Source organism: Strongylocentrotus purpuratus, unplaced genomic scaffold (assembly GCF_000002235.5).
Source record: "Strongylocentrotus purpuratus isolate Spur 01 unplaced genomic scaffold, Spur_5.0 spur5_contig_716, whole genome shotgun sequence".
In the NCBI taxonomy this organism is placed as follows: domain Eukaryota; kingdom Metazoa; phylum Echinodermata; class Echinoidea; order Camarodonta; family Strongylocentrotidae; genus Strongylocentrotus; species Strongylocentrotus purpuratus.
In genome coordinates this window covers 52254-73525 of record NW_022145410.1, presented here as the reverse complement: position 1 = coordinate 73525, position 21272 = coordinate 52254, and the positions used below count along the sequence as shown (strand labels likewise).

The following is a 21272-nucleotide window of genomic DNA, read 5'->3' as shown; positions in this document are numbered from 1 at the left end:
TTAAAAAGAAACCCCCCAAAAACAGAGGGAAAGGGAAGGTAAGAGGAGGGTTTCAGCATGTCAAGGGCGCCACTCAAGCAAAAACAATTCCCCAAAAAAAAAAATTAAAAAAAATGCCTACAACAACCGTATTCCCAGGCGGTCTCCCATCCAAGTACTAACCAGGCCCTACGCTGCTTGACTTCGGTGATCGGACGAGAACCGGTATATTCAGCATGGTATGGTCGTAGGCGAAAGACATCATCGTTCAACCTATTTGAAGTTAAAGACTGACGTCATCATTGAGCATGCGCACAAAGTGCGCTTTATTGACCAGTGTCAATGTTACGTCATGGCCCGTGTCTTGGAAACGGTTGAGGGTTATTTTTGTTACTGTTCTGCATAAATGTTATAAACGATGTAAATATGTTCATTCAGGGCCCCATGGAAGACCACTACTTGTTGGTGAATGGGCTACGTACCCTGCAAAAAGATTAGAAACAAATAAATAAATAAATTAAAAAGAAACCCCCCAAAAACAGAGGGAAAGGGAAGGTAAGAGGAGGGTTTCAGCATGTCAAGGGCGTCACCTCAAGCAAAAACAATTCCCCAAAAAAAAAAATTAAAAAAAATGCCTACAACACCCGGTATTCCCAGGCGGTCTCCCATCCAAGTACTAACCAGGCCCTACGCTGCTTGACTTCGGTGATCGGACGAGAACCGGTATATTCAGCATGGTATGGTCGTAGGCGAAAGACATCATCGTTCAACCTATTTGAAGTTAAAGACTGACGTCATCATTGAGCATGCGCACAAAGTGCGCTTTATTGACCAGTGTCAATGTTACGTCATGGCCCGTGTCTTGGAAACGGTTGAGGGTTATTTTTGTTACTGTTCTGCATAAATGTTATAAACGATGTAAATATGTTCATTCAGGGCCCCATGGAAGACCACTACTTGTTGGTGAATGGGCTACGTACCCTGCCAAAAGATTAGAAACAAATAAATAAATAAATTTAAAAAGAAACCCCCCAAAAACAGAGGGAAAGGGAAGGTAAGAGGAGGGTTTCAGCATGTCAAGGGCGTCCACAAGCAAAAAAAACAATTCCCCAAAAAAAAAAATTAAAAAAAATGCCTACAACACCCGGTATTCCCAGGCGGTCTCCCATCCAAGTACTAACCAGGCCCTACGCTGCTTGACTTCGGTGATCGGACGAGAACCGGTATATTCAGCATGGTATGGTCGTAGGCGAAAGACATCATCGTTCAACCTATTTGAAGTTAAAGACTGACGTCATCATTGAGCATGCGCACAAAGTGCGCTTTATTGACCAGTGTCAATGTACGTCATGGCCCGTGTCTTGGAAACGGTTGAGGGTTATTTTTGTTACTGTTCTGCATAAATGTTATAAACGATGTAAATATGTTCATTCAGGGCCCCATGGAAGACCACTACTTGTTGGTGAATGGGCTACGTACCCTGCCAAAAGATTAGAAACAAATAAATAAATAAATTTAAAAAGAAACCCCCCAAAAACAGAGGGAAAGGGAAGGTAAGAGGAGGGTTTCAGCATGTCAAGGGCGTCACCTCAAGCAAAAACAATTCCCCAAAAAAAAAATTAAAAAAAATGCCTACAACACCCGGTATTCCCAGGCGGTCTCCCATCCAAGTACTAACCAGGCCCTACGCTGCTTGACTTCGGTGATCGGACGAGAACCGGTATATTCAGCATGGTATGGTCGTAGGCGAAAGACATCATCGTTCAACCTATTTGAAGTTAAAGACTGACGTCATCATTGAGCATGCGCACAAAGTGCGCTTTATTGACCAGTGTCAATGTTACGTCATGGCCCGTGTCTTGGAAACGGTTGAGGGTTATTTTTGTTACTGTTCTGCATAAATGTTATAAACGATGTAAATATGTTCATTCAGGGCCCCATGGAAGACCACTACTTGTTGGTGAATGGGCTACGTACCCTGCCAAAAGATTAGAAACAAATAAATAAATAAATTTAAAAAGAAACCCCCCAAAAACAGAGGGAAAGGGAAGGTAAGAGGAGGGTTCAGCATGTCAAGGGCGTCACCTCAAGCAAAAAAACAATTCCCCAAAAAAAAAATTAAAAAAAATGCCTACAACACCGGTATTCCCAGGCGGTCTCCCATCCAAGTACTAACCAGGCCCTACGCTGCTTGACTTCGGTGATCGGACGAGAACCGGTATATTCAGCATGGTATGGTCGTAGGCGAAAGACATCATCGTTCAACCTATTTGAAGTTAAAGACTGACGTCATCATTGAGCATGCGCACAAAGTGCGCTTTATTGACCAGTGTCAATGTTACGTCATGGCCCGTGTCTTGGAAACGGTTGAGGGTTATTTTTGTTACTGTTCTGCATAAATGTTATAAACGATGTAAATATGTTCATTCAGGGCCCCATGGAAGACCACTACTTGTTGGTGAATGGGCTACGTACCCTGCCAAAAGATTAGAAACAAATAAATAAATAAATTTAAAAAGAAACCCCCCAAAAACAGAGGGAAAGGGAAGGTAAGAGGAGGGTTTCAGCATGTCAAGGGTCACCTCAAGCAAAAACAATTCCCAAAAAAAAAAAATTAAAAAAAATGCCTACAACACCCGGTATTCCCAGGCGGTCTCCCATCCAAGTACTAACCAGGCCCTACGCTGCTTGACTTCGGTGATCGGACGAGAACCGGTATATTCAGCATGGTATGGTCGTAGGCGAAAGACATCATCGTTCAACCTATTTGAAGTAAAGACTGACGTCATCATTGAGCATGCGCACAAAGTGCGCTTTATTGACCAGTGTCAATGTTACGTCATGGCCCGTGTCTTGGAAACGGTTGAGGGTTATTTTTGTTACTGTTCTGCATAAATGTTATAAACGATGTAAATATGTTCATTCAGGGCCCCATGGAAGACCACTACTTGTTGGTGAATGGGCTACGTACCCTGCCAAAAGATTAGAAACAAATAATAAATAAATTAAAAAAGAAACCCCCAAAAACAGAGGGAAAGGGAAGGTAAGAGGAGGGTTTCAGCATGTCAAGGGCGTCACCTCAAGCAAAAACAATCCCCAAAAAAAAAAATAAAAAAAAATGCCTACAACACCCGGTATTCCCAGGCGGTCTCCCATCCAAGTACTAACCAGGCCCTACGCTGCTTGACTTCGGTGATCGGACGAGAACCGGTAGAATATTCAGCATGGTATGGTCGTAGGCGAAAGACATCATCGTTCAACCTATTTGAAGTTAAAGACTGACGTCATCATTGAGCATGCGCACAAAGTGCGCTTTATTGACCAGTGTCAATGTTACGTCATGGCCCGTGTCTTGGAAACGGTTGAGGGTTATTTTTGTTACTGTTCTGCAAAATGTTATAAACGATGTAAATATGTTCATTCAGGGCCCCATGGAAGACCACTACTTGTTGGTGAATGGGCTACGTACCCTGCCAAAAGATTAGAAACAAATAAATAAATAAATTTAAAAAGAAACCCCCAAAAACAGAGGGAAAGGGAAGGTAAGAGGAGGGTTTCAGCATGTCAAGGGCGTCACCTCAAGCAAAAACAATTCCCCAAAAAAAAAAATTAAAAAAAATGCCTACAACACCCGGTATTCCCAGGCGGTCTCCCATCCAAGTACTAACCAGGCCCTACGCTGCTTGACTTCGGTGATCGGACGAGAACCGGTATATTCAGCATGGTATGGTCGTAGGCGAAAGACATCATCGTTCAACCTATTTGAAGTTAAAGACTGACGTCATCATTGAGCATGCGCACAAAGTGCGCTTTATTGACCAGTGTCAATGTACGTCATGGCCCGTGTCTTGGAAAACGGTTGAGGGTTATTTTTGTTACTGTTCTGCATAAATGTTATAAACGATGTAAATATGTTCATTCAGGGCCCCATGGAAGACCACTACTTGTTGGTGAATGGGCTACGTACCCTGCCAAAAGATTAGAAACAAATAAATAAATAAATTTAAAAAGAAACCCCCCAAAAACAGAGGGAAAGGGAAGGTAAGAGGAGGGTTTCAGCATGTCAAGGGCGTCACCTCAAGCAAAAACAATTCCCCAAAAAAAAAATTAAAAAAAATGCCTACAACACCCGGTATTCCCAGGCGGTCTCCCATCCAAGTACTAACCAGGCCCTACGCTGCTTGACTTCGGTGATCGGACGAGAACCGGTATATTCAGCATGGTATGGTCGTAGGCGAAAGACATCATCGTTCAACCTATTTGAAGTTAAAGACTGACGTCATCATTGAGCATGCGCACAAAGTGCGCTTTATTGACCAGTGTCAATGTTACGTCATGGCCCGTGTCTTGGAAACGGTTGAGGGTTATTTTTGTTACTGTTCTGCATAAATGTTATAAACGATGTAAATATGTTCATTCAGGGCCCCATGGAAGACCACTACTTGTTGGTGAATGGGCTACGTACCCTGCCAAAAGATTAGAAACAAATAAATAAATAAATTTAAAAAGAAACCCCCCAAAAACAGAGGGAAAGGGAAGGTAAGAGGAGGGTTTCAGCATGTCAAGGGCGTCACCTCAAGCAAAAACAATTCCCCAAAAAAAAAAATAAAAAAAATGCCTACAACACCCGGTATTCCCAGGCGGTCTCCCATCCAAGTACTAACCAGGCCCTACGCTGCTTGACTTCGGTGATCGGACGAGAACCGGTATATTCAGCATGGTATGGTCGTAGGCGAAAGACATCATCGTTCAACCTATTTGAAGTTAAAGACTGACGTCATCATTGAGCATGCGCACAAAGTGCGCTTTATTGACCAGTGTCAATGTTACGTCATGGCCCGTGTCTTGGAAACGGTTGAGGGTTATTTTTGTTACTGTTCTGCATAAATGTTATAAACGATGTAAATATGTTCATTCAGGGCCCCATGGAAGACCACTACTTGTTGGTGAATGGGCTACGTACCCTGCCAAAAGATTAGAAACAAATAAATAAATAAATTTAAAAAGAAACCCCCAAAAACAGAGGGAAAGGGAAGGTAAGAGGAGGGTTTCAGCATGTCAAGGGCGTCACCTCAAGCAAAAACAATTCCCCAAAAAAAAAAATTAAAAAAAATGCCTACAACACCCGGTATTCCCAGGCGGTCTCCCATCCAAGTACTAACCAGGCCCTACGCTGCTTGACTTCGGTGATCGGACGAGAACCGGTATATTCAGCATGGTATGGTCGTAGGCGAAAGACATCATCGTTCAACCTATTTGAAGTTAAAGACTGACGTCATCATTGAGCATGCGCACAAAGTGCGCTTTATTGACCAGTGTCAATGTTACGTCATGGCCCGTGTCTTGGAAACGGTTGAGGGTTATTTTTGTTACTGTTCTGCATAAATGTTATAAACGATGTAAATATGTTCATTCAGGGCCCCATGGAAGACCACTACTTGTTGGTGAATGGGCTACGTACCCTGCCAAAAGATTAGAAACAAATAAATAAATAAATTTAAAAAGAAACCCCCCAAAAACAGAGGGAAAGGGAAGGTAAGAGGAGGGTTTCAGCATGTCAAGGGCGTCACCTCAAGCAAAAACAATTCCCAAAAAAAAAAATTAAAAAAATGCCTACAACACCCGGTATTCCCAGGCGGTCTCCCATCCAAGTACTAACCAGGCCCTACGCTGCTTGACTTCGGTGATCGGACGAGAACCGGTATATTCAGCATGGTATGGTCGTAGGCGAAAGACATCATCGTTCAACCTATTTGAAGTTAAAGACTGACGTCATCATTGAGCATGCGCACAAAGTGCGCTTTATTGACCAGTGTCAATGTTACGTCATGGCCCGTGTCTTGGAAACGGTTGAGGGTTATTTTTGTTACTGTTCTGCATAAATGTTATAAACGATGTAAATATGTTCATTCAGGGCCCCATGGAAGACCACTACTTGTTGGTGAATGGGCTACGTACCCTGCCAAAAGATTAGAAACAAATAAATAAATAAATTTAAAAAGAAACCCCCCAAAAACAGAGGGAAAGGGAAGGTAAGAGGAGGGTTTCAGCATGTCAAGGGCGTCACCTCAAGCAAAAACAATTCCCCAAAAAAAAAAATTAAAAAAAATGCCTACAACACCCGGTATTCCCAGGCGGTCTCCCATCCAAGTACTAACCAGGCCCTACGCTGCTTGACTTCGGTGATCGGACGAGAACCGGTATATTCAGCATGGTATGGTCGTAGGCGAAAGACATCATCGTTCAACCTATTTGAAGTTAAAGACTGACGTCATCATGGAGCATGCGCACAAAGTGCGCTTTATTGACCAGTGTCATAACGTCATGGCCCGGTCTTGGAAACGGTTGAGGGTTATTTTTGTTACTGTTCTGCATAAATGTTATAAACGATGTAAATATGTTCATTCAGGGCCCCATGGAAGACCACTACTTGTTGGTGAATGGGCTACGTACCCTGCCAAAAGATTAGAAACAAATAAATAAATAAATTTAAAAAGAAACCCCCCAAAAACAGAGGGAAAGGGAAGGTAAGAGGAGGGTTTCAGCATGTCAAGGGCGTCACCTCAAGCAAAAACAATTCCCCAAAAAAAAAATTAAAAAAAATGCCTACAACACCCGGTTTCCCAGGCGGTCTCCCATCCAAGTACTAACCAGGCCCTACGCTGCTTGACTTCGGTGATCGGACGAGAACCGGTATATTCAGCATGGTATGGTCGTAGGCGAAAGACATCATCGTTCAACCTATTTGAAGTTAAAGACTGACGTCATCATTGAGCATGCGCACAAAGTGCGCTTTATTGACCAGTGTCAATGTTACGTCATGGCCCGTGTCTTGGAAACGGTTGAGGGTTATTTTTGTTACTGTTACTGCATGCATGTTATAAACGATGTAAATATGTTTCATTCAGGGCCCCATGGAAGACCACTACTTGTTGGTGAATGGGCTACGTACCCTGCCAAAGATTAGAAACAAATAAATAAATAAATTAAAAAAAAAACCCCCCAAAACAGAGGGAAAGGGAAGGTAAGAGGAGGGTTTCAGCATGTCAAGGGCGTCACCTCAAGCAAAACAAAAAAAAAAAAAAAAAAAAAATAAAAAAAATGCCTACAACCCCCGGTATTCCAGGCGGTCTCCCATCCAAGTACTAACCAGGCCCTACGCTGCTTGACTTCGGTGATCGGACGAGAACCGGTATATTCAGCATGGTATGGTCGTAGGCGAAAGACATCATCGTTCAACCTATTTGAAGTTAAAGACTGACGTCATCATTGAGCATGCGCACAAAGTGCGCTTTATTGACCAGTGTCAATGTTACGTCATGGCCCGTGTCTTGGAAACGGTTGAGGGTTATTTTTGTTACTGTTCTGCATAAATGTTATAAACGATGTAAATATGTTCATTCAGGGCCCCATGGAAGACCACTACTTGTTGGTGAATGGGCTACGTACCCTGCCAAAAGATTAGAAACAAATAAATAAATAAATTTAAAAAGAAACCCCCCAAAAACAGAGGGAAAGGGAAGGTAAGAGGAGGGTTTCAGCATGTCAAGGGCGTCACCTCAAGCAAAAACAATTCCCCAAAAAAAAAATTAAAAAAAATGCCTACAACACCCGGTATTCCCAGGCGGTCTCCCATCCAAGTACTAACCAGGCCCTACGCTGCTTGACTTCGGTGATCGGACGAGAACCGGTATATTCAGCATGGTATGGTCGTAGGCGAAAGACATCATCGTTCAACCTATTTGAAGTTAAAGACTGACGTCATCATTGAGCATGCGCACAAAGTGCGCTTTATTGACCAGTGTCAATGTTACGTCATGGCCCGTGTCTTGGAAACGGTTGAGGGTTATTTTTGTTACTGTTCTGCATAAATGTTATAAACGATGTAAATATGTTCATTCAGGGCCCCATGGAAGACCACTACTTGTTGGTGAATGGGCTACGTACCCTGCCAAAAGATTAGAAACAAATAAATAAATAAATTTAAAAAGAAACCCCCCAAAAACAGAGGGAAAGGGAAGGTAAGAGGAGGGTTTCAGCATGTCAAGGGCGTCACCTCAAGCAAAAACAATTCCCCAAAAAAAAAATTAAAAAAAATGCCTACAACACCCGGTATTCCCAGGCGGTCTCCCATCCAAGTACTAACCAGGCCCTACGCTGCTTGACTTCGGTGATCGGACGAGAACCGGTATATTCAGCATGGTATGGTCGTAGGCGAAAGACATCATCGTTCAACCTATTTGAAGTTAAAGACTGACGTCATCATTGAGCATGCGCACAAAGTGCGCTTTATTGACCAGTGTCAATGTTACGTCATGGCCCGTGTCTTGGAAACGGTTGAGGGTTATTTTTGTTACTGTTCTGCATAAATGTTATAAACGATGTAAATATGTTCATTCAGGGCCCCATGGAAGACCACTACTTGTTGGTGAATGGGCTACGTACCCTGCCAAAAGATTAGAAACAAATAAATAAATAAATTTAAAAAGAAACCCCCCAAAAACAGAGGGAAAGGGAAGGTAAGAGGAGGGTTTCAGCATGTCAAGGGCGTCACCTCAAGCAAAAACAATTCCCCAAAAAAAAAATTAAAAAAAATGCCTACAACACCCGGTATTCCCAGGCGGTCTCCCATCCAAGTACTAACCAGGCCCTACGCTGCTTGACTTCGGTGATCGGACGAGAACCGGTATATTCAGCATGGTATGGTCGTAGGCGAAAGACATCATCGTTCAACCTATTTGAAGTTAAAGACTGACGTCATCATTGAGCATGCGCACAAAGTGCGCTTTATTGACCAGTGTCAATGTTACGTCATGGCCCGTGTCTTGGAAACGGTTGAGGGTTATTTTTGTTACTGTTCTGCATAAATGTTATAAACGATGTAAATATGTTCATTCAGGGCCCCATGGAAGACCACTACTTGTTGGTGAATGGGCTACGTACCCTGCCAAAAGATTAGAAACAAATAAATAAATAAATTTAAAAAGAAACCCCCCAAAAACAGAGGGAAAGGGAAGGTAAGAGGAGGGTTTCAGCATGTCAAGGGCGTCACCTCAAGCAAAAACAATTCCCCAAAAAAAAAAATTAAAAAAAATGCCTACAACACCCGGTATTCCCAGGCGGTCTCCCATCCAAGTACTAACCAGGCCCTACGCTGCTTGACTTCGGTGATCGGACGAGAACCGGTATATTCAGCATGGTATGGTCGTAGGCGAAAGACATCATCGTTCAACCTATTTGAAGTTAAAGACTGACGTCATCATTGAGCATGCGCACAAAGTGCGCTTTATTGACCAGTGTCAATGTTACGTCATGGCCCGTGTCTTGGAAACGGTTGAGGGTTATTTTTGTTACTGTTCTGCATAAATGTTATAAACGATGTAAATATGTTCATTCAGGGCCCCATGGAAGACCACTACTTGTTGGTGAATGGGCTACGTACCCTGCCAAAAGATTAGAAACAAATAAATAAATAAATTTAAAAAGAAACCCCCCAAAAACAGAGGGAAAGGGAAGGTAAGAGGAGGGTTTCAGCATGTCAAGGGCGTCACCTCAAGCAAAAACAATTCCCCAAAAAAAAAATTAAAAAAAATGCCTACAACACCCGGTATTCCCAGGCGGTCTCCCATCCAAGTACTAACCAGGCCCTACGCTGCTTGACTTCGGTGATCGGACGAGAACCGGTATATTCAGCATGGTATGGTCGTAGGCGAAAGACATCATCGTTCAACCTATTTGAAGTTAAAGACTGACGTCATCATTGAGCATGCGCACAAAGTGCGCTTTATTGACCAGTGTCAATGTTACGTCATGGCCCGTGTCTTGGAAACGGTTGAGGGTTATTTTTGTTACTGTTCTGCATAAATGTTATAAACGATGTAAATATGTTCATTCAGGGCCCCATGGAAGACCACTACTTGTTGGTGAATGGGCTACGTACCCTGCCAAAAGATTAGAAACAAATAAATAAATAAATTTAAAAAGAAACCCCCCAAAAACAGAGGGAAAGGGAAGGTAAGAGGAGGGTTTCAGCATGTCAAGGGCGTCACCTCAAGCAAAAACAATTCCCCAAAAAAAAAAATTAAAAAAAATGCCTACAACACCCGGTATTCCCAGGCGGTCTCCCATCCAAGTACTAACCAGGCCCTACGCTGCTTGACTTCGGTGATCGGACGAGAACCGGTATATTCAGCATGGTATGGTCGTAGGCGAAAGACATCATCGTTCAACCTATTTGAAGTTAAAGACTGACGTCATCATTGAGCATGCGCACAAAGTGCGCTTTATTGACCAGTGTCAATGTTACGTCATGGCCCGTGTCTTGGAAACGGTTGAGGGTTATTTTTGTTACTGTTCTGCATAAATGTTATAAACGATGTAAATATGTTCATTCAGGGCCCCATGGAAGACCACTACTTGTTGGTGAATGGGCTACGTACCCTGCCAAAAGATTAGAAACAAATAAATAAATAAATTTAAAAAGAAACCCCCCAAAAACAGAGGGAAAGGGAAGGTAAGAGGAGGGTTTCAGCATGTCAAGGGCGTCACCTCAAGCAAAAACAATTCCCCAAAAAAAAAAATTAAAAAAAATGCCTACAACACCCGGTATTCCCAGGCGGTCTCCCATCCAAGTACTAACCAGGCCCTACGCTGCTTGACTTCGGTGATCGGACGAGAACCGGTATATTCAGCATGGTATGGTCGTAGGCGAAAGACATCATCGTTCAACCTATTTGAAGTTAAAGACTGACGTCATCATTGAGCATGCGCACAAAGTGCGCTTTATTGACCAGTGTCAATGTTACGTCATGGCCCGTGTCTTGGAAACGGTTGAGGGTTATTTTTGTTACTGTTCTGCATAAATGTTATAAACGATGTAAATATGTTCATTCAGGGCCCCATGGAAGACCACTACTTGTTGGTGAATGGGCTACGTACCCTGCCAAAAGATTAGAAACAAATAAATAAATAAATTTAAAAAGAAACCCCCAAAAACAGAGGGAAAGGGAAGGTAAGAGGAGGGTTTCAGCATGTCAAGGGCGTCACCTCAAGCAAAAACAATTCCCCAAAAAAAAAAATTAAAAAAAATGCCTACAACACCCGGTATTCCCAGGCGGTCTCCCATCCAAGTACTAACCAGGCCCTACGCTGCTTGACTTCGGTGATCGGACGAGAACCGGTATATTCAGCATGGTATGGTCGTAGGCGAAAGACATCATCGTTCAACCTATTTGAAGTTAAAGACTGACGTCATCATTGAGCATGCGCACAAAGTGCGCTTTATTGACCAGTGTCAATGTTACGTCATGGCCCGTGTCTTGGAAACGGTTGAGGGTTATTTTTGTTACTGTTCTGCATAAATGTTATAAACGATGTAAATATGTTCATTCAGGGCCCCATGGAAGACCACTACTTGTTGGTGAATGGGCTACGTACCCTGCCAAAAGATTAGAAACAAATAAATAAATAAATTTAAAAAGAAACCCCCCAAAAACAGAGGGAAAGGGAAGGTAAGAGGAGGGTTTCAGCATGTCAAGGGCGTCACCTCAAGCAAAAACAATTCCCCAAAAAAAAAAATTAAAAAAAATGCCTACAACACCCGGTATTCCCAGGCGGTCTCCCATCCAAGTACTAACCAGGCCCTACGCTGCTTGACTTCGGTGATCGGACGAGAACCGGTATATTCAGCATGGTATGGTCGTAGGCGAAAGACATCATCGTTCAACCTATTTGAAGTTAAAGACTGACGTCATCATTGAGCATGCGCACAAAGTGCGCTTTATTGACCAGTGTCAATGTTACGTCATGGCCCGTGTCTTGGAAACGGTTGAGGGTTATTTTTGTTACTGTTCTGCATAAATGTTATAAACGATGTAAATATGTTCATTCAGGGCCCCATGGAAGACCACTACTTGTTGGTGAATGGGCTACGTACCCTGCCAAAAGATTAGAAACAAATAAATAAATAAATTTAAAAAGAAACCCCCCAAAAACAGAGGGAAAGGGAAGGTAAGAGGAGGGTTTCAGCATGTCAAGGGCGTCACCTCAAGCAAAAACAATTCCCCAAAAAAAAAATTAAAAAAAATGCCTACAACACCCGGTATTCCCAGGCGGTCTCCCATCCAAGTACTAACCAGGCCCTACGCTGCTTGACTTCGGTGATCGGACGAGAACCGGTATATTCAGCATGGTATGGTCGTAGGCGAAAGACATCATCGTTCAACCTATTTGAAGTTAAAGACTGACGTCATCATTGAGCATGCGCACAAAGTGCGCTTTATTGACCAGTGTCAATGTTACGTCATGGCCCGTGTCTTGGAAACGGTTGAGGGTTATTTTTGTTACTGTTCTGCATAAATGTTATAAACGATGTAAATATGTTCATTCAGGGCCCCATGGAAGACCACTACTTGTTGGTGAATGGGCTACGTACCCTGCCAAAAGATTAGAAACAAATAAATAAATAAATTTAAAAAGAAACCCCCAAAAACAGAGGGAAAGGGAAGGTAAGAGGAGGGTTTCAGCATGTCAAGGGCGTCACCTCAAGCAAAAACAATTCCCCAAAAAAAAAAATTAAAAAAAATGCCTACAACACCCGGTATTCCCAGGCGGTCTCCCATCCAAGTACTAACCAGGCCCTACGCTGCTTGACTTCGGTGATCGGACGAGAACCGGTATATTCAGCATGGTATGGTCGTAGGCGAAAGACATCATCGTTCAACCTATTTGAAGTTAAAGACTGACGTCATCATTGAGCATGCGCACAAAGTGCGCTTTATTGACCAGTGTCAATGTTACGTCATGGCCCGTGTCTTGGAAACGGTTGAGGGTTATTTTTGTTACTGTTCTGCATAAATGTTATAAACGATGTAAATATGTTCATTCAGGGCCCCATGGAAGACCACTACTTGTTGGTGAATGGGCTACGTACCCTGCCAAAAGATTAGAAACAAATAAATAAATAAATTTAAAAAGAAACCCCCCAAAAACAGAGGGAAAGGGAAGGTAAGAGGAGGGTTTCAGCATGTCAAGGGCGTCACCTCAAGCAAAAACAATTCCCCAAAAAAAAAAATTAAAAAAAATGCCTACAACACCCGGTATTCCCAGGCGGTCTCCCATCCAAGTACTAACCAGGCCCTACGCTGCTTGACTTCGGTGATCGGACGAGAACCGGTATATTCAGCATGGTATGGTCGTAGGCGAAAGACATCATCGTTCAACCTATTTGAAGTTAAAGACTGACGTCATCATTGAGCATGCGCACAAAGTGCGCTTTATTGACCAGTGTCAATGTTACGTCATGGCCCGTGTCTTGGAAACGGTTGAGGGTTATTTTTGTTACTGTTCTGCATAAATGTTATAAACGATGTAAATATGTTCATTCAGGGCCCCATGGAAGACCACTACTTGTTGGTGAATGGGCTACGTACCCTGCCAAAAGATTAGAAACAAATAAATAAATAAATTTAAAAAGAAACCCCCCAAAAACAGAGGGAAAGGGAAGGTAAGAGGAGGGTTTCAGCATGTCAAGGGCGTCACCTCAAGCAAAAACAATTCCCCAAAAAAAAAAATTAAAAAAAATGCCTACAACACCCGGTATTCCCAGGCGGTCTCCCATCCAAGTACTAACCAGGCCCTACGCTGCTTGACTTCGGTGATCGGACGAGAACCGGTATATTCAGCATGGTATGGTCGTAGGCGAAAGACATCATCGTTCAACCTATTTGAAGTTAAAGACTGACGTCATCATTGAGCATGCGCACAAAGTGCGCTTTATTGACCAGTGTCAATGTTACGTCATGGCCCGTGTCTTGGAAACGGTTGAGGGTTATTTTTGTTACTGTTCTGCATAAATGTTATAAACGATGTAAATATGTTCATTCAGGGCCCCATGGAAGACCACTACTTGTTGGTGAATGGGCTACGTACCCTGCCAAAAGATTAGAAACAAATAAATAAATAAATTTAAAAAGAAACCCCCCAAAAACAGAGGGAAAGGGAAGGTAAGAGGAGGGTTTCAGCATGTCAAGGGCGTCACCTCAAGCAAAAACAATTCCCCAAAAAAAAAAATTAAAAAAAATGCCTACAACACCCGGTATTCCCAGGCGGTCTCCCATCCAAGTACTAACCAGGCCCTACGCTGCTTGACTTCGGTGATCGGACGAGAACCGGTATATTCAGCATGGTATGGTCGTAGGCGAAAGACATCATCGTTCAACCTATTTGAAGTTAAAGACTGACGTCATCATTGAGCATGCGCACAAAGTGCGCTTTATTGACCAGTGTCAATGTTACGTCATGGCCCGTGTCTTGGAAACGGTTGAGGGTTATTTTTGTTACTGTTCTGCATAAATGTTATAAACGATGTAAATATGTTCATTCAGGGCCCCATGGAAGACCACTACTTGTTGGTGAATGGGCTACGTACCCTGCCAAAAGATTAGAAACAAATAAATAAATAAATTTAAAAAGAAACCCCCCAAAAACAGAGGGAAAGGGAAGGTAAGAGGAGGGTTTCAGCATGTCAAGGGCGTCACCTCAAGCAAAAACAATTCCCCAAAAAAAAAAATTAAAAAAAATGCCTACAACACCCGGTATTCCCAGGCGGTCTCCCATCCAAGTACTAACCAGGCCCTACGCTGCTTGACTTCGGTGATCGGACGAGAACCGGTATATTCAGCATGGTATGGTCGTAGGCGAAAGACATCATCGTTCAACCTATTTGAAGTTAAAGACTGACGTCATCATTGAGCATGCGCACAAAGTGCGCTTTATTGACCAGTGTCAATGTTACGTCATGGCCCGTGTCTTGGAAACGGTTGAGGGTTATTTTTGTTACTGTTCTGCATAAATGTTATAAACGATGTAAATATGTTCATTCAGGGCCCCATGGAAGACCACTACTTGTTGGTGAATGGGCTACGTACCCTGCCAAAAGATTAGAAACAAATAAATAAATAAATTTAAAAAGAAACCCCCCAAAAACAGAGGGAAAGGGAAGGTAAGAGGAGGGTTTCAGCATGTCAAGGGCGTCACCTCAAGCAAAAACAATTCCCCAAAAAAAAAAATTAAAAAAAATGCCTACAACACCCGGTATTCCCAGGCGGTCTCCCATCCAAGTACTAACCAGGCCCTACGCTGCTTGACTTCGGTGATCGGACGAGAACCGGTATATTCAGCATGGTATGGTCGTAGGCGAAAGACATCATCGTTCAACCTATTTGAAGTTAAAGACTGACGTCATCATTGAGCATGCGCACAAAGTGCGCTTTATTGACCAGTGTCAATGTTACGTCATGGCCCGTGTCTTGGAAACGGTTGAGGGTTATTTTTGTTACTGTTCTGCATAAATGTTATAAACGATGTAAATATGTTCATTCAGGGCCCCATGGAAGACCACTACTTGTTGGTGAATGGGCTACGTACCCTGCCAAAAGATTAGAAACAAATAAATAAATAAATTTAAAAAGAAACCCCCCAAAAACAGAGGGAAAGGGAAGGTAAGAGGAGGGTTTCAGCATGTCAAGGGCGTCACCTCAAGCAAAAACAATTCCCCAAAAAAAAAAATTAAAAAAAATGCCTACAACACCCGGTATTCCCAGGCGGTCTCCCATCCAAGTACTAACCAGGCCCTACGCTGCTTGACTTCGGTGATCGGACGAGAACCGGTATATTCAGCATGGTATGGTCGTAGGCGAAAGACATCATCGTTCAACCTATTTGAAGTTAAAGACTGACGTCATCATTGAGCATGCGCACAAAGTGCGCTTTATTGACCAGTGTCAATGTTACGTCATGGCCCGTGTCTTGGAAACGGTTGAGGGTTATTTTTGTTACTGTTCTGCATAAATGTTATAAACGATGTAAATATGTTCATTCAGGGCCCCATGGAAGACCACTACTTGTTGGTGAATGGGCTACGTACCCTGCCAAAAGATTAGAAACAAATAAATAAATAAATTTAAAAAGAAACCCCCCAAAAACAGAGGGAAAGGGAAGGTAAGAGGAGGGTTTCAGCATGTCAAGGGCGTCACCTCAAGCAAAAACAATTCCCCAAAAAAAAAAATTAAAAAAAATGCCTACAACACCCGGTATTCCCAGGCGGTCTCCCATCCAAGTACTAACCAGGCCCTACGCTGCTTGACTTCGGTGATCGGACGAGAACCGGTATATTCAGCATGGTATGGTCGTAGGCGAAAGACATCATCGTTCAACCTATTTGAAGTTAAAGACTGACGTCATCATTGAGCATGCGCACAAAGTGCGCTTTATTGACCAGTGTCAATGTTACGTCATGGCCCGTGTCTTGGAAACGGTTGAGGGTTATTTTTGTTACTGTTCTGCATAAATGTTATAAACGATGTAAATATGTTCATTCAGGGCCCCATGGAAGACCACTACTTGTTGGTGAATGGGCTACGTACCCTGCCAAAAGATTAGAAACAAATAAATAAATAAATTTAAAAAGAAACCCCCCAAAAACAGAGGGAAAGGGAAGGTAAGAGGAGGGTTTCAGCATGTCAAGGGCGTCACCTCAAGCAAAAACAATTCCCCAAAAAAAAAATTAAAAAAAATGCCTACAACACCCGGTATTCCCAGGCGGTCTCCCATCCAAGTACTAACCAGGCCCTACGCTGCTTGACTTCGGTGATCGGACGAGAACCGGTATATTCAGCATGGTATGGTCGTAGGCGAAAGACATCATCGTTCAACCTATTTGAAGTTAAAGACTGACGTCATCATTGAGCATGCGCACAAAGTGCGCTTTATTGACCAGTGTCAATGTTACGTCATGGCCCGTGTCTTGGAAACGGTTGAGGGTTATTTTTGTTACTGTTCTGCATAAATGTTATAAACGATGTAAATATGTTCATTCAGGGCCCCATGGAAGACCACTACTTGTTGGTGAATGGGCTACGTACCCTGCCAAAAGATTAGAAACAAATAAATAAATAAATTTAAAAAGAAACCCCCCAAAAACAGAGGGAAAGGGAAGGTAAGAGGAGGGTTTCAGCATGTCAAGGGCGTCACCTCAAGCAAAAACAATTCCCCAAAAAAAAAATTAAAAAAAATGCCTACAACACCCGGTATTCCCAGGCGGTCTCCCATCCAAGTACTAACCAGGCCCTACGCTGCTTGACTTCGGTGATCGGACGAGAACCGGTATATTCAGCATGGTATGGTCGTAGGCGAAAGACATCATCGTTCAACCTATTTGAAGTTAAAGACTGACGTCATCATTGAGCATGCGCACAAAGTGCGCTTTATTGACCAGTGTCAATGTTACGTCATGGCCCGTGTCTTGGAAACGGTTGAGGGTTATTTTTGTTACTGTTCTGCATAAATGTTATAAACGATGTAAATATGTTCATTCAGGGCCCCATGGAAGACCACTACTTGTTGGTGAATGGGCTACGTACCCTGCCAAAAGATTAGAAACAAATAAATAAATAAATTTAAAAAGAAACCCCCCAAAAACAGAGGGAAAGGGAAGGTAAGAGGAGGGTTTCAGCATGTCAAGGGCGTCACCTCAAGCAAAAACAATTCCCCAAAAAAAAAAATTAAAAAAAATGCCTACAACACCCGGTATTCCCAGGCGGTCTCCCATCCAAGTACTAACCAGGCCCTACGCTGCTTGACTTCGGTGATCGGACGAGAACCGGTATATTCAGCATGGTATGGTCGTAGGCGAAAGACATCATCGTTCAACCTATTTGAAGTTAAAGACTGACGTCATCATTGAGCATGCGCACAAAGTGCGCTTTATTGACCAGTGTCAATGTTACGTCATGGCCCGTGTCTTGGAAACGGTTGAGGGTTATTTTTGTTACTGTTCTGCATAAATGTTATAAACGATGTAAATATGTTCATTCAGGGCCCCATGGAAGACCACTACTTGTTGGTGAATGGGCTACGTACCCTGCCAAAAGATTAGAAACAAATAAATAAATAAATTTAAAAAGAAACCCCCCAAAAACAGAGGGAAAGGGAAGGTAAGAGGAGGGTTTCAGCATGTCAAGGGCGTCACCTCAAGCAAAAACAATTCCCCAAAAAAAAAAATTAAAAAAAATGCCTACAACACCCGGTATTCCCAGGCGGTCTCCCATCCAAGTACTAACCAGGCCCTACGCTGCTTGACTTCGGTGATCGGACGAGAACCGGTATATTCAGCATGGTATGGTCGTAGGCGAAAGACATCATCGTTCAACCTATTTGAAGTTAAAGACTGACGTCATCATTGAGCATGCGCACAAAGTGCGCTTTATTGACCAGTGTCAATGTTACGTCATGGCCCGTGTCTTGGAAACGGTTGAGGGTTATTTTTGTTACTGTTCTGCATAAATGTTATAAACGATGTAAATATGTTCATTCAGGGCCCCATGGAAGACCACTACTTGTTGGTGAATGGGCTACGTACCCTGCCAAAAGATTAGAAACAAATAAATAAATAAATTTAAAAAGAAACCCCCCAAAAACAGAGGGAAAGGGAAGGTAAGAGGAGGGTTTCAGCATGTCAAGGGCGTCACCTCAAGCAAAAACAATTCCCCAAAAAAAAAAATTAAAAAAAATGCCTACAACACCCGGTATTCCCAGGCGGTCTCCCATCCAAGTACTAACCAGGCCCTACGCTGCTTGACTTCGGTGATCGGACGAGAACCGGTATATTCAGCATGGTATGGTCGTAGGCGAAAGACATCATCGTTCAACCTATTTGAAGTTAAAGACTGACGTCATCATTGAGCATGCGCACAAAGTGCGCTTTATTGACCAGTGTCAATGTTACGTCATGGCCCGTGTCTTGGAAACGGTTGAGGGTTATTTTTGTTACTGTTCTGCATAAATGTTATAAACGATGTAAATATGTTCATTCAGGGCCCCATGGAAGACCACTACTTGTTGGTGAATGGGCTACGTACCCTGCCAAAAGATTAGAAACAAATAAATAAATAAATTTAAAAAGAAACCCCCCAAAAACAGAGGGAAAGGGAAGGTAAGAGGAGGGTTTCAGCATGTCAAGGGCGTCACCTCAAGCAAAAACAATTCCCCAAAAAAAAAAATTAAAAAAAATGCCTACAACACCCGGTATTCCCAGGCGGTCTCCCATCCAAGTACTAACCAGGCCCTACGCTGCTTGACTTCGGTGATCGGACGAGAACCGGTATATTCAGCATGGTATGGTCGTAGGCGAAAGACATCATCGTTCAACCTATTTGAAGTTAAAGACTGACGTCATCATTGAGCATGCGCACAAAGTGCGCTTTATTGACCAGTGTCAATGTTACGTCATGGCCCGTGTCTTGGAAACGGTTGAGGGTTATTTTTGTTACTGTTCTGCATAAATGTTATAAACGATGTAAATATGTTCATTCAGGGCCCCATGGAAGACCACTACTTGTTGGTGAATGGGCTACGTACCCTGCCAAAAGATTAGAAACAAATAAATAAATAAATTTAAAAAGAAACCCCCCAAAAACAGAGGGAAAGGGAAGGTAAGAGGAGGGTTTCAGCATGTCAAGGGCGTCACCTCAAGCAAAAACAATTCCCCAAAAAAAAAAATTAAAAAAAATGCCTACAACACCCGGTATTCCCAGGCGGTCTCCCATCCAAGTACTAACCAGGCCCTACGCTGCTTGACTTCGGTGATCGGACGAGAACCGGTATATTCAGCATGGTATGGTCGTAGGCGAAAGACATCATCGTTCAACCTATTTGAAGTTAAAGACTGACGTCATCATTGAGCATGCGCACAAAGTGCGCTTTATTGACCAGTGTCAATGTTACGTCATGGCCCGTGTCTTGGAAACGGTTGAGGGTTATTTTTGTTACTGTTCTGCATAAATGTTATAAACGATGTAAATATGTTCATTCAGGGCCCCATGGAAGACCACTACTTGTTGGTGAATGGGCTACGTACCCTGCCAAAAGATTAGAAACAAATAAATAAATAAATTTAAAAAGAAACCCCCCAAAAACAGAGGGAAAGGGAAGGTAAGAGGAGGGTTTCAGCATGTCAAGGGCGTCACCTCAAGCAAAAACAATTCCCCAAAAAAAAAAATTAAAAAAAATGCCTACAACACCCGGTATTCCCAGGCGGTCTCCCATCCAAGTACTAACCAGGCCCTACGCTGCTTGACTTCGGTGATCGGACGAGAACCGGTATATTCAGCATGGTATGGTCGTAGGCGAAAGACATCATCGTTCAACCTATTTGAAGTTAAAGACTGACGTCATCATTGAGCATGCGCACAAAGTGCGCTTTATTGACCAGTGTCAATGTTACGTCATGGCCCGTGTCTTGGAAACGGTTGAGGGTTATTTTTGTTACTGTTCTGCATAAATGTTATAAACGATGTAAATATGTTCATTCAGGGCCCCATGGAAGACCACTACTTGTTGGTGAATGGGCTACGTACCCTGCCAAAAGATTAGAAACAAATAAATAAATAAATTTAAAAAGAAACCCCCCAAAAACAGAGGGAAAGGGAAGGTAAGAGGAGGGTTTCAGCATGTCAAGGGCGTCACCTCAAGCAAAAACAATTCCCCAAAAAAAAAAATTAAAAAAAATGCCTACAACACCCGGTATTCCCAGGCGGTCTCCCATCCAAGTACTAACCAGGCCCTACGCTGCTTGACTTCGGTGATCGGACGAGAACCGGTATATTCAGCATGGTATGGTCGTAGGCGAAAGACATCATCGTTCAACCTATTTGAAGTTAAAGACTGACGTCATCATTGAGCATGCGCACAAAGTGCGCTTTATTGACCAGTGTCAATGTTACGTCATGGCCCGTGTCTTGGAAACGGTTGAGGGTTATTTTTGTTACTGTTCTGCATAAATGTTATAAACGATGTAAATATGTTCATTCAGGGCCCCATGGAAGACCACTACTTGTTGGTGAATGGGCTACGTACCCTGCCAAAAGATTAGAAACAAATAAATAAATAAATTTAAAAAGAAACCCCCCAAAAACAGAGGGAAAGGGAAGGTAAGAGGAGGGTTTCAGCATGTCAAGGGCGTCACCTCAAGCAAAAACAATTCCCCAAAAAAAAAAATTAAAAAAAATGCCTACAACACCCGGTATTCCCAGGCGGTCTCCCATCCAAGTACTAACCAGGCCCTACGCTGCTTGACTTCGGTGATCGGACGAGAACCGGTATATTCAGCATGGTATGGTCGTAGGCGAAAGACATCATCGTTCAACCTATTTGAAGTTAAAGACTGACGTCATCATTGAGCATGCGCACAAAGTGCGCTTTATTGACCAGTGTCAATGTTACGTCATGGCCCGTGT

General features: G+C 42.9%; 43 non-coding genes across 43 annotated transcripts; all 43 read right to left on the bottom strand.

Annotated features, from left to right (window-relative positions):
- Positions 1 to 114: 114 nt before the first annotated feature.
- LOC115928479 lies at positions 115 to 232 on the bottom strand. Its single transcript, XR_004066075.1, has one exon. It is a non-coding gene; the product is annotated as a 5S ribosomal RNA (ribosomal RNA).
- A 379-nt stretch (positions 233 to 611) lies between these two features.
- Positions 612 to 730, bottom strand: LOC115928292. The gene has a single exon (XR_004066008.1). It is a non-coding gene; the product is annotated as a 5S ribosomal RNA (ribosomal RNA).
- A 381-nt stretch (positions 731 to 1111) lies between these two features.
- Positions 1112 to 1230, bottom strand: LOC115928262. The gene has a single exon (XR_004065989.1). It is a non-coding gene; the product is annotated as a 5S ribosomal RNA (ribosomal RNA).
- Positions 1231 to 1608: 378 nt separating this feature from the next.
- LOC115928245 lies at positions 1609 to 1727 on the bottom strand. Its single transcript, XR_004065977.1, has one exon. It is a non-coding gene; the product is annotated as a 5S ribosomal RNA (ribosomal RNA).
- Positions 1728 to 2107: 380 nt separating this feature from the next.
- LOC115928330 lies at positions 2108 to 2225 on the bottom strand. Its single transcript, XR_004066027.1, has one exon. It is a non-coding gene; the product is annotated as a 5S ribosomal RNA (ribosomal RNA).
- A 378-nt stretch (positions 2226 to 2603) lies between these two features.
- LOC115928231 lies at positions 2604 to 2722 on the bottom strand. Its single transcript, XR_004065963.1, has one exon. It is a non-coding gene; the product is annotated as a 5S ribosomal RNA (ribosomal RNA).
- Positions 2723 to 3098: 376 nt separating this feature from the next.
- On the bottom strand, positions 3099 to 3220 carry LOC115928441. The gene has a single exon (XR_004066060.1). It is a non-coding gene; the product is annotated as a 5S ribosomal RNA (ribosomal RNA).
- Positions 3221 to 3598: 378 nt separating this feature from the next.
- Positions 3599 to 3717, bottom strand: LOC115928209. The gene has a single exon (XR_004065949.1). It is a non-coding gene; the product is annotated as a 5S ribosomal RNA (ribosomal RNA).
- Positions 3718 to 4096: 379 nt separating this feature from the next.
- LOC115928191 lies at positions 4097 to 4215 on the bottom strand. Its single transcript, XR_004065937.1, has one exon. It is a non-coding gene; the product is annotated as a 5S ribosomal RNA (ribosomal RNA).
- A 379-nt stretch (positions 4216 to 4594) lies between these two features.
- Positions 4595 to 4713, bottom strand: LOC115928171. The gene has a single exon (XR_004065931.1). It is a non-coding gene; the product is annotated as a 5S ribosomal RNA (ribosomal RNA).
- A 379-nt stretch (positions 4714 to 5092) lies between these two features.
- LOC115928154 lies at positions 5093 to 5211 on the bottom strand. Its single transcript, XR_004065926.1, has one exon. It is a non-coding gene; the product is annotated as a 5S ribosomal RNA (ribosomal RNA).
- A 378-nt stretch (positions 5212 to 5589) lies between these two features.
- LOC115928115 lies at positions 5590 to 5708 on the bottom strand. Its single transcript, XR_004065907.1, has one exon. It is a non-coding gene; the product is annotated as a 5S ribosomal RNA (ribosomal RNA).
- A 380-nt stretch (positions 5709 to 6088) lies between these two features.
- Positions 6089 to 6207, bottom strand: LOC115928090. The gene has a single exon (XR_004065878.1). It is a non-coding gene; the product is annotated as a 5S ribosomal RNA (ribosomal RNA).
- Positions 6208 to 6582: 375 nt separating this feature from the next.
- Positions 6583 to 6700, bottom strand: LOC115928310. Its single transcript, XR_004066015.1, has one exon. It is a non-coding gene; the product is annotated as a 5S ribosomal RNA (ribosomal RNA).
- Positions 6701 to 7081: 381 nt separating this feature from the next.
- LOC115928562 lies at positions 7082 to 7199 on the bottom strand. Its single transcript, XR_004066083.1, has one exon. It is a non-coding gene; the product is annotated as a 5S ribosomal RNA (ribosomal RNA).
- Positions 7200 to 7578: 379 nt separating this feature from the next.
- LOC115928075 lies at positions 7579 to 7697 on the bottom strand. Its single transcript, XR_004065867.1, has one exon. It is a non-coding gene; the product is annotated as a 5S ribosomal RNA (ribosomal RNA).
- Positions 7698 to 8076: 379 nt separating this feature from the next.
- LOC115928062 lies at positions 8077 to 8195 on the bottom strand. The gene has a single exon (XR_004065857.1). It is a non-coding gene; the product is annotated as a 5S ribosomal RNA (ribosomal RNA).
- A 379-nt stretch (positions 8196 to 8574) lies between these two features.
- LOC115928048 lies at positions 8575 to 8693 on the bottom strand. Its single transcript, XR_004065844.1, has one exon. It is a non-coding gene; the product is annotated as a 5S ribosomal RNA (ribosomal RNA).
- Positions 8694 to 9073: 380 nt separating this feature from the next.
- On the bottom strand, positions 9074 to 9192 carry LOC115928035. The gene has a single exon (XR_004065837.1). It is a non-coding gene; the product is annotated as a 5S ribosomal RNA (ribosomal RNA).
- A 379-nt stretch (positions 9193 to 9571) lies between these two features.
- Positions 9572 to 9690, bottom strand: LOC115928013. Its single transcript, XR_004065828.1, has one exon. It is a non-coding gene; the product is annotated as a 5S ribosomal RNA (ribosomal RNA).
- A 380-nt stretch (positions 9691 to 10070) lies between these two features.
- On the bottom strand, positions 10071 to 10189 carry LOC115927997. Its single transcript, XR_004065811.1, has one exon. It is a non-coding gene; the product is annotated as a 5S ribosomal RNA (ribosomal RNA).
- Positions 10190 to 10569: 380 nt separating this feature from the next.
- Positions 10570 to 10688, bottom strand: LOC115927980. The gene has a single exon (XR_004065807.1). It is a non-coding gene; the product is annotated as a 5S ribosomal RNA (ribosomal RNA).
- A 379-nt stretch (positions 10689 to 11067) lies between these two features.
- Positions 11068 to 11186, bottom strand: LOC115927958. The gene has a single exon (XR_004065799.1). It is a non-coding gene; the product is annotated as a 5S ribosomal RNA (ribosomal RNA).
- Positions 11187 to 11566: 380 nt separating this feature from the next.
- On the bottom strand, positions 11567 to 11685 carry LOC115927907. The gene has a single exon (XR_004065795.1). It is a non-coding gene; the product is annotated as a 5S ribosomal RNA (ribosomal RNA).
- A 379-nt stretch (positions 11686 to 12064) lies between these two features.
- Positions 12065 to 12183, bottom strand: LOC115927883. Its single transcript, XR_004065792.1, has one exon. It is a non-coding gene; the product is annotated as a 5S ribosomal RNA (ribosomal RNA).
- A 379-nt stretch (positions 12184 to 12562) lies between these two features.
- On the bottom strand, positions 12563 to 12681 carry LOC115927857. The gene has a single exon (XR_004065791.1). It is a non-coding gene; the product is annotated as a 5S ribosomal RNA (ribosomal RNA).
- A 380-nt stretch (positions 12682 to 13061) lies between these two features.
- Positions 13062 to 13180, bottom strand: LOC115927844. The gene has a single exon (XR_004065789.1). It is a non-coding gene; the product is annotated as a 5S ribosomal RNA (ribosomal RNA).
- A 380-nt stretch (positions 13181 to 13560) lies between these two features.
- Positions 13561 to 13679, bottom strand: LOC115927780. Its single transcript, XR_004065762.1, has one exon. It is a non-coding gene; the product is annotated as a 5S ribosomal RNA (ribosomal RNA).
- Positions 13680 to 14059: 380 nt separating this feature from the next.
- LOC115927747 lies at positions 14060 to 14178 on the bottom strand. The gene has a single exon (XR_004065746.1). It is a non-coding gene; the product is annotated as a 5S ribosomal RNA (ribosomal RNA).
- A 380-nt stretch (positions 14179 to 14558) lies between these two features.
- Positions 14559 to 14677, bottom strand: LOC115927721. The gene has a single exon (XR_004065745.1). It is a non-coding gene; the product is annotated as a 5S ribosomal RNA (ribosomal RNA).
- A 380-nt stretch (positions 14678 to 15057) lies between these two features.
- On the bottom strand, positions 15058 to 15176 carry LOC115927702. Its single transcript, XR_004065744.1, has one exon. It is a non-coding gene; the product is annotated as a 5S ribosomal RNA (ribosomal RNA).
- Positions 15177 to 15556: 380 nt separating this feature from the next.
- LOC115927673 lies at positions 15557 to 15675 on the bottom strand. The gene has a single exon (XR_004065742.1). It is a non-coding gene; the product is annotated as a 5S ribosomal RNA (ribosomal RNA).
- A 380-nt stretch (positions 15676 to 16055) lies between these two features.
- LOC115927648 lies at positions 16056 to 16174 on the bottom strand. Its single transcript, XR_004065741.1, has one exon. It is a non-coding gene; the product is annotated as a 5S ribosomal RNA (ribosomal RNA).
- A 379-nt stretch (positions 16175 to 16553) lies between these two features.
- LOC115927588 lies at positions 16554 to 16672 on the bottom strand. The gene has a single exon (XR_004065738.1). It is a non-coding gene; the product is annotated as a 5S ribosomal RNA (ribosomal RNA).
- Positions 16673 to 17051: 379 nt separating this feature from the next.
- LOC115927560 lies at positions 17052 to 17170 on the bottom strand. Its single transcript, XR_004065737.1, has one exon. It is a non-coding gene; the product is annotated as a 5S ribosomal RNA (ribosomal RNA).
- Positions 17171 to 17550: 380 nt separating this feature from the next.
- Positions 17551 to 17669, bottom strand: LOC115927529. Its single transcript, XR_004065722.1, has one exon. It is a non-coding gene; the product is annotated as a 5S ribosomal RNA (ribosomal RNA).
- A 380-nt stretch (positions 17670 to 18049) lies between these two features.
- On the bottom strand, positions 18050 to 18168 carry LOC115927503. Its single transcript, XR_004065693.1, has one exon. It is a non-coding gene; the product is annotated as a 5S ribosomal RNA (ribosomal RNA).
- A 380-nt stretch (positions 18169 to 18548) lies between these two features.
- LOC115927481 lies at positions 18549 to 18667 on the bottom strand. Its single transcript, XR_004065667.1, has one exon. It is a non-coding gene; the product is annotated as a 5S ribosomal RNA (ribosomal RNA).
- Positions 18668 to 19047: 380 nt separating this feature from the next.
- On the bottom strand, positions 19048 to 19166 carry LOC115927457. The gene has a single exon (XR_004065661.1). It is a non-coding gene; the product is annotated as a 5S ribosomal RNA (ribosomal RNA).
- A 380-nt stretch (positions 19167 to 19546) lies between these two features.
- On the bottom strand, positions 19547 to 19665 carry LOC115927443. The gene has a single exon (XR_004065648.1). It is a non-coding gene; the product is annotated as a 5S ribosomal RNA (ribosomal RNA).
- A 380-nt stretch (positions 19666 to 20045) lies between these two features.
- Positions 20046 to 20164, bottom strand: LOC115927417. The gene has a single exon (XR_004065623.1). It is a non-coding gene; the product is annotated as a 5S ribosomal RNA (ribosomal RNA).
- A 380-nt stretch (positions 20165 to 20544) lies between these two features.
- Positions 20545 to 20663, bottom strand: LOC115927403. The gene has a single exon (XR_004065618.1). It is a non-coding gene; the product is annotated as a 5S ribosomal RNA (ribosomal RNA).
- A 380-nt stretch (positions 20664 to 21043) lies between these two features.
- Positions 21044 to 21162, bottom strand: LOC115927366. The gene has a single exon (XR_004065606.1). It is a non-coding gene; the product is annotated as a 5S ribosomal RNA (ribosomal RNA).
- Between the last annotated feature and the right edge of the window lie 110 nt (positions 21163 to 21272).